Here is an 8,910-nt window from a genome sequence, read left to right as displayed (position 1 = left end):
AAAGAGTGTTACGAAGCCTCAGAAATAAGGCAATAAAATGTTATTTGAAATATTTAATAACCTATATATTGCCAATGTCCACATCATCTTAACAAAATTCTTCAACAGTTTATCTTTAATAGATATTCCAGTTACAGTAAAGAAAGCAAACATGCATAATTCCTAAAGATTTATGATATCACTAAAGAACTTATCTCCTATTAAATCTCTCTTCAAAAATACTGATATATGCCAAGGGATAACCCAAAAAGAATTTTTACCATAACTGAAATTCATCATTTAATTATTATTGAGTGTTGAGTACCTGGAGATACTGTGCTGGGCGCCTGGTAAAAATCAGGAAGGAAGATAAAATGATCCCTCACCTCACAGAACTTACCTCCTAGGGTGGAAGAAAAACACTCAAAAAATAAAGAAAAAATAATTCAACTTTGATAAGTGCTAGAGAGAAATGCAGGTGCTCTGCAGATATCTTACAGAAGAGCTGGCCTGTTTGTATAAGTTGGGTGAGGCCTCCCTGGAGACGGGGCAGTGAGATCTGGAAGGACGAGGCGGTGAGACATGGGAAGAGGGACCATGGGAGCGAAGACCTGCAGGGCTCATCTAATAACTAGAAACGTTTGTTGCAATTGGAGTCATTATTTTATGTAAAACATTCCAAAACTGAGAGGATAATTTCTACAAAAATTTTAAGAAAAGAATTTCACCTTAAGCCAAGCATTGGGTTAGGTGCCCTGCATATTTCATTTACTTCACTTGTCCAACGAAACAAAGCGATGAGCTTCACAGACCCTGGTTTGTTCTCTCTATAATTTGCAGTGACACAGTATGTCTTCCACATTGACTGTCATGGCAGAGACTTTAAAAAGAACCGAAACAGTCAACGATAAGGTTCTCCTTCCTGTCTTCCATCTAAATCTTTAAAACCTGTACCAGGGGCATCCAGCCTGCAGCCCGGAGGCTGCATGCAGCCCAGGATAGCTGTGAATGTGGCGCAACACAAAATTGTAAATTTACTTAAAACATCATGAGATACATTTGTGATTATGTGTCACGATGCTTTTAATGTGTGGCCCAAGACAACTGGTTTTTTTTTTTTTTTAAGATTTTATTTATTTATTTCCAGAGAGGGAAGGGAGGGAAAAAAAGAGAGAGAAAAACATCAATGTGCGGTTGCTGGGGGCCGTGGCCTGCAACCCAGGCATGTGCCCTGACTGGGAATCAAACCTGCGATGCTTTGGTTTGCAGCCCATGCTCAATCCACTGAGCTACACCAGCCAGCACCCGAGATAACTGTTCTTCTTTCAGGGTGGCGCAGAGACACCAAAAGGTTGGACACCCCTGCTACACAAACATTGCACAATTACTCATTCCAGCATTCTCCGTCTCAGCAAACGTGAGTTTTCAGGTTTGCTACATGCCCCTGTCCAAGTCAGTCAAAGCCTTCGTTGTGCCTGGCCAGAAAATTTTTTACCTCTCAACATTCAAAAGTAGCAGCAATAGCACTGAATTCCTGTTATAAGTGAAGAGGGACACACAGGCCTAGTCTTAGGGAGAAGAGAAGGGGTTGACAAACAATAGTTAATATTCACGCCCACCTGACCCTCCCGCATCATGTGTTGATGGTTTTAGGTATCACGGAGAGAACCATTAGTTTTTTTACATGCCTATAAGTACTTATGTCCATCTTTAGGTTGGGCGTCCCCCACCACCTTTATTTTGAATTCATATTAGCCAGTTACAACCGCTTTGATCTCTTGGGATTTTTTTTAAATCAAATTTCAGATATCCAATTTTGTTTGAATGTAACACTTGGTAAAATGTCTATAAATCAACGAGACACTACTGCTGTTCACACACCTCTCGGGCAAGAGAACAGAAGCTCACCACCCAGCTTTTAAAAAAGCTCCGCTTAATGATAATGAAAGTCTTTGAGATAGCAGAAATAATTGCTGTGTGATGTAAATGAAAGGTAATGAATAATAAACCTTGATTAGCTTCAAGGTCTTCGGATTTCTTCAGGAGCTCATATTCCACCCCTGCCCTTTACACGGCAGACGATTGGCCAATGGTCATTTCACCCGTGACTAGTCTAAGTCCAAGCTTGTCCTTGAGAAGGCATTGAGGTTTCACATCGGTTTCATTATAGCTTCAGCTCTGAAAGGTGTTTTTTTTTTTAATCAGAGACTTTCATCAAGATTAATCCCACGATGCCCTTTATGCTTATTGATTTTAGTTGCCACAAAAAGCCAAAGTCATCTTTGGGACTCTAATTCCCAGAAAACCGGGCACATCCCTGTTTCTGATCCATTTTTCACCCTGTTTAACACCTGAAATCTTTCCGCTGAGGCCTGTAAGACACAACCAGCAGCCAAATTGCCGTCTCTGAACATTACCTTCTCTACCTGCTTTAAAACGCAATTGCCCTGCAGCCCTCTTCCCTGCAGCCAGAACTCCACTGCTACTAGCCTGCAGGCAGAGAAGATGACGTTTTTACTCCTTTTTGCTTCTTCCAGGCCATCCTCCCCCTCCCCTCCTCCATTAACATTCCTATTTGCATTAGGTGACATCGAACTACAGCAGAACTCCCCTCCCCTGCTGCAGAGCTCCAACCGCACCCAGGCCTTGGAGATCTTCATCCCCAACTCCCTGGCACTGTCTGCAGCCCTCTTCCTGCCCTAACCAGCGGCTGACCTCAGTGTTCACATCAATGACCCCCCTACTGCACTTTCCCCCAGCGTCTTGACCTCCTCTCCTTGGACGACTTCATCCTCCACCTACTCCAGCTGCTTATGTTCGCCCCATGCCTCGGTCCTTGCCTTGCCGTCCCGTTCCCGATAGATAACTGCTGCCTCTCGGTCATCTCAGCTCTAGCATTCCATTCTCTGGTCACTGTCTCCTATCTTTCTAGCTCACTGCCTCTCCTTGGAATCTGGAAAATTCCAACAGCCCTCTGACTTCACTAGAAGCTACAATTCATTTATTCTAACATCTTTTTATTGTCTCTCACCTCTTATGTCTCAACTTTTACCCTCCTCTAGCTTAAATTGCACAATTGTAATCAGTCCCTGACATCCACTCTGCCCTCCCCTGCCCTTATCTCGTTTCCTTGTACTTGGCCAAACCACAACCCTGGTTGTTTCCAACGTGCTGCCTCTTAATACTTGTGCTTGTGCATGTAAACATGGCTGCAGGAAACCAGTGAATTCCCTGGTTTCATTTACACTCCCAAGCTCTAATTTCAAATGGGCCTTGAATGCTGTCTAGGACTGTATTCCCATTCTCCTAAACAACGATTACCTAGCTTCGCCTCTCTCCTAACATTTCCAACTCTTCTTTTTTCTGTCTCTCAACGGACAACCTTGACTTCTATTTTACTGGTAAAACATAAGCAATAGGACAAAAACTTCTAAAAACTCCCACAACCACATTCCCCCACCTACCAGCAGCTGCCGTATCCCCTGCTACTGAGTGAGCTTGTTCGTGCTCCTAGCAGAGGGAAACCCTGTCTCAGCAATTCTGCTTTCTCTCTTCAGTACCAATAATTGTCTCCTCTTTCCTAGATTGTTTCCAGTAGCCAACAAATATGCTTTTTTTTTTTTTCCGCAAGCCAAGCTTTTGCCTGATCCTGTTTCACTTTATAGCTACCACCCCAATTTTTCCCCTTTCATTACCAATTCTCCTTGGAAGAACTGTTACTACTCACTGTCACCAATTTCCCATCTTCCCTTGAGTCTACTATCAAGCTTCAATACCCACCACTCCATCTAGTTGCTTATTGTTAAGGTTGTTTAATGCCATAGTCAGTTCTTAATCTTTACCTGATCTGGGAGTCCAACCTTTGACGTCTCTGGGCCACACTGGAAGAAGAGTTGTCTTGGGCCACACATTCAATACATTGCAACACGTAATCACACCCCCCAAAAATCTCATAATGTTTTAAGTAAATTTACGACTTTGTGTTGGGCCACATTCACAGCCATCCTGGGCCTCATGCAGCCCGTGAGCCACAGGTTGGACGCCCCTGGTTAGGCCATTTTGCAATGTGACATAGCTAATTGATTTCTTCGGGTGGCTTCCAGGGTTCCACACTCTTGGTGCTCTTCCTGCCGCACTAGCAGCTTCTTCATAGCCTCTTCCCTTGTGTCCACCTCGACTTCTAACTATCTTAATACGGGAGTACCCAGCTTAGAGCTATTTCTCTTCTCTGTCTACGCTAATTCCCTCAGTGATCTCAATCACCTCACAGTAAGCAAATTAGAAATGCTGGAATTGCCTCGGTTTAATGTAGAGGAAGGGGTTCAAAGGCTTACAGAGACTAAAACGTTACAGTGGACTTGTCATTTAAGGCCTACTTACCCACATGGGGAGCGGGGGTCCAGGAGACATATCTTTCACCAGTACTGTGAGAGATAAACTTATGAGGCGAGTCCCAACATCTTTGAAGAACTCAGTGACTGCTCTTCTCCATAGGCCAGACCCTACAGTGGGGATCAAGGTCACTGAATTGGAAAACCTAAATGCAATGGGAGTGATTGGGTCCTGGGGTGGCAGGAGTCAAGCGGCAGCCCCCTGTTGCACAGGCAAGGTGGGAATGATTACCATTACAGACAGGAGAGTCAGAGCAGTGATCAGAAGAGTCTGACTTGCAGAGACCTACGGAGTTGGCTAGTTTATCATGGTGTTTCTAGAAGTGAAATAAGCATGAAACCTATGGAATTCTCACTTGATCTGTATAAGCAGAAGAATTCTAGGTCAACTGAACAAAAGTCTAATGCAAATCATAAAAAAAGAGAGTCATGACCCCCCAATCAATTCCTGACTTCAGCTAGTTTACAGCCACAGATCTCCTTGAATAAAGAGGTTGGGTGCCCTTGAGAAAGGACCCAAATACACTGCCAAAAATTTACCAGCCTTCCCCAAAGTGACCTACATTCTTTGGCCAGGGTAACTATCCATGGGGGTGGGGGTGGGCGTGGGAATCAGAGCTTTGAGAGACTAATGGATACTGACTCAGGACTGACACTAATTTCAGGAGATCCAAAACATCATTGTGATCTACCAGAGCATGGAGGTCAGGCGATCAATGAAATTTTAGCTCAAGTCTGTCTCAAAGTGGGCTCAGTAGGTCCCTTGACCCATTTTATGGTTATTTCCCCAATTCCAGAATTAATACTAGAACAGACATACTCAGCAACAGGCAGAATCCCCATGCTGGTTCCCTGGCCTGAAGAGTGAGAGCTTTTAGTGGCCAAGCAGAATCCATTAGAACTGCCTCAACCTAGGAAAATAGCAAGCCAAAAGCAATACTATATTCCTGGAAGGTTGCAGGGATTAGCGCCAGAATCAAGGACTTGAAAGACACAGGAGAGATGAGTCCCACCACATGGCCGTTCAACTCACTTATTTAACACATTCGGAAGACAGACAAATATTAGAGAATGACAGTGGATTGTCATAAGCTTAACCAGGTGCAGGCCCCGACTGCAGTTGCTCTACTAGATGTGGTTTCATTGCTTGAGCAAGCTAAGACATCCCATTAGTACTTAACATACAATTATTGATCTGGCAAACATTTTTGTTTTTTCTAAATACCTGTTAATAAAGACCACAAGAAACAGTTTGTTTCCAGCTAGTAAGGCCAGAAATCTACCTTTATTCTCCTCCCTCATGGGACTATTAACTCTCTAGCCCTAACTTAGGGGTCCTAATTTAATTTGCATGTATCTCCGTCACTCTCCCCTTCCACAATATAGCACACTAATCCATTCATTGATGACACTCTGCTGACTGGACCTGGTGAGCCAAATACAGCAACTACTCCAGACTACTTGGTAAGACACTTGTATGCAGCTGTACTACTTTCCTTTTGGGGGGGGGGGGAGCTGCTGGACTGTAATTGAGCCTTAACAGAGACTGAGTGCACAACCAGCAGCCACCAAGACCCCATGTGACCTGAGCTGCCCATCAAGAACTGGGTGCCATCTGACGCACTGGGCTACACATGCAGAATGCACAGCAGCACACCACCATCAAATGGAAAAGGCATACCTGTGACTGGGCCTAAGCAGGCCCTGTGGGCACAAGTAAGTTACCTGTGGAGGTGACCTGAATGCCTGTGGTCTCCACTCCTACCACACTACCTCCTCACTCCCAGCCTGCACCTCTGGTGTCGTAGGGAGTTGCCTATCATCAGTTGACAGGGGTGAAGAAAACCAGCCTGGTTTACAGATACAGTCTTGGACAATATCCAGGCACCACCTAAAAGTGGGCAACTGCAGCACGATAGTCCCTCTTTCTGGGACATCCCTGAAGGACAGTGGCAAAGAGAAATTCTCCCAGTGGGCATAACTTTGAGCAACGTACCTCATTGTTCACTTTGCTTGGAAGGAGAAATGGCCAGGCATGTGATTACATACCAATTCATAGTCTGAGGCCAATTACTTGCCCCCCAGCCACTCCTGTTATTACCCAATGGGCTCATCTGGGTGGCATTGTGACAAGGATGAAGGTTATAGAAGGGCTCAGCAACATGGACTTCCATCCAACAAGGCCATCCTGACTATAGCTACTGCTGAGTGCCCAATCTGCCAACACCAAAAACCAACACCGAGTCCCTAATATGGCCCCACTCCCTGCGATGGTAGCCAGCTGCCTGGTGACAGGTTGATTACATGGGACTCATTCCATTATGGAAGGGTGAGTGTTTTGTTTTACAGAAATAGACATCTACTGTAGATATGGATTTACCTTCCCTGCATACAGTGCTTCACGCAAAACTACCACCTGTGAACTTACAGGACACCTTATCCACCATCATGGAATTCTATGCAGCACTGCTCGTGATCAGGGAATGCACTTCACAGGAAATGAAGCGCAGCGATGGACCCATGACCACGGAATTCACTGGTCTTACCATGTTGCCCAACATCCTGAAGCAGCTGTCTTGACAGAACAATGGAACAGTCTATTAAGGACTCAATTATAGTGCCAGCTAAGTAAAAACAGCTTGCAGGGCTTGAGCAAAGTTCTCCAGAAGGTTATATATGCTCTGAATCAGCATCTGGTATGTGCTGCTATTTCTCTCATACCCAGGATTCACATGATTGATTTTCTCTTGATTCCAAAAATCAAGAGGTACAAATGGGAGTGGCATCACTCACTATTACTCCTAGTGACCTATTAGCAAAAGTTTTGCTCCCTATCTTACACTCTGATGGCTTAGGAATCTTAGTTCCAAAGGAAGGGACCATTCCATCAGGAAACACAATAATGATGCCATGAAACTGGGAGCCAAGAATGCCAGTAGGCCACTCTGGACTCCTCACACCTAAGAATCAACAGGCAAAGAATGGCTGTGCTGGCTGGGGTGTCTGATCCTGACTATCAAGGGAAAACTGGATGCTACCCTGCAATGGAGATAAGGAATGTTGTCTGGATTACAAAAAAATTCCCTTAGGGCATCTCATAACATTCCATACCCTGTGGTTAAAGTCAATGGAAATCTACAATTCAATCCACACAGGACTACTAATTACCCTGACTCTGCTTTGGAGTAATCATTTCACATGGTTCACCATCCCTCATTCACCCTTAGTTCGCTCCAAATCTCTGCTCCATTTCAAATTCACGTCTTCATTCCTCTTCACGCTTTACTCTCTACATTATTGTTGTCTTCCATTGTGCACCATTCCCAATAAACTTAAACTTTTCTCTGTCATTTTACCTTCCATCTACTTGAAGAGGAAAAGTTCTGAAAGTTCAGGAGCTATTCCTGTGTTGTATGGTGATTGCCTTTTAAATCCATCAATTTCCTCATTTCTCTTTTATCTTTAATCTCTTCCTACAAACTCAGTCCTAAATTTCCTCTACCCAGCTCCTATCTCAGCTAAACTGCTATTCTTTTTAATGTTACCCTAAGTGATGTGTTAAATATATTGGTGTAATCATTTCATGAGTTTATTAAAAAACAATAGTATTTAGCAAAGTAAACTTACAATTTTGTTCATTTTTCTATTGGACATTTTAAACAATTTCTTTATTGTCGTGTCTATATTACAGGTCATTAATGTGTGACTTCACAGGTATCACTGGCCAACTGTTCAGGGTGATAATTAGGTAATATTTTACAATATGAAGGTCTCTGATTAAAACCGAAATTCTTACTGTGAATCTTTGGAACTGAACTTGAGCGAGTGCAAGCACGACGACTGCATGTGTGCTTCCGCGTTGTAAACTATCTTCACTGTCAGCATACGCATAAATCAAATAATATGGAACTTTCACCTAGTTTTCTATTTTCAAAGTATTCTTTAATAGGACACAGGCATCTATATAATCTGTCTTTCATTTTTTCACCTGTCATTTTCCAGTAACTCTCCTCCCATTTGTTTGGATATGCCACAAAAGTTCAAGAAAAAGATTATTTCCAAGAGGCTTGATAAAACAAAAACTCAGCTGATAATGACCATCGCTAAATGAATGCCACCAAAGCCTAGTTCTTGCTTTATCAACCACAAGGGAGGAGAAAGGCAGTCGCATTTAGGAACCCTAGCTCATTTCTTGCTCATTTCTTGATTGGATGAACGAACACCTGAAATGATTTCTCCTGAGTTTTGATGTTTCCTTCTTTCTCCCCAAGTACTTGCGTTTCCAAAACTTTCTCCTTCACAAGATTTTACATAAACACCACTTTTTCAGGCTTTAACGAACAACCTGACCCGCAAAAAACCCACAGAGATGCGCAGGTGGGCATCCCACAGTCGAGGCCACCTCCTCGCCCACGCTTCGGGCCTTCTTCCGGAACAGGCGCCTATGACTCGACACTCGATCCCCGATGATGCGAGCGTCGCCCAGCGACTCGACTGGAGGCGGCCGCGCCTGCGCAACAGCGAAGGCGCGGAGAGGGGA

The sequence above is a fragment of the Phyllostomus hastatus genome, unplaced genomic scaffold (genome assembly GCF_019186645.2).
Source record: "Phyllostomus hastatus isolate PE091 unplaced genomic scaffold, TTU_PhHast_1.1 phas_contig_159, whole genome shotgun sequence".
Lineage (NCBI taxonomy): Eukaryota > Metazoa > Chordata > Mammalia > Chiroptera > Phyllostomidae > Phyllostomus > Phyllostomus hastatus.
This window is presented reverse-complemented; position numbering follows the sequence as displayed.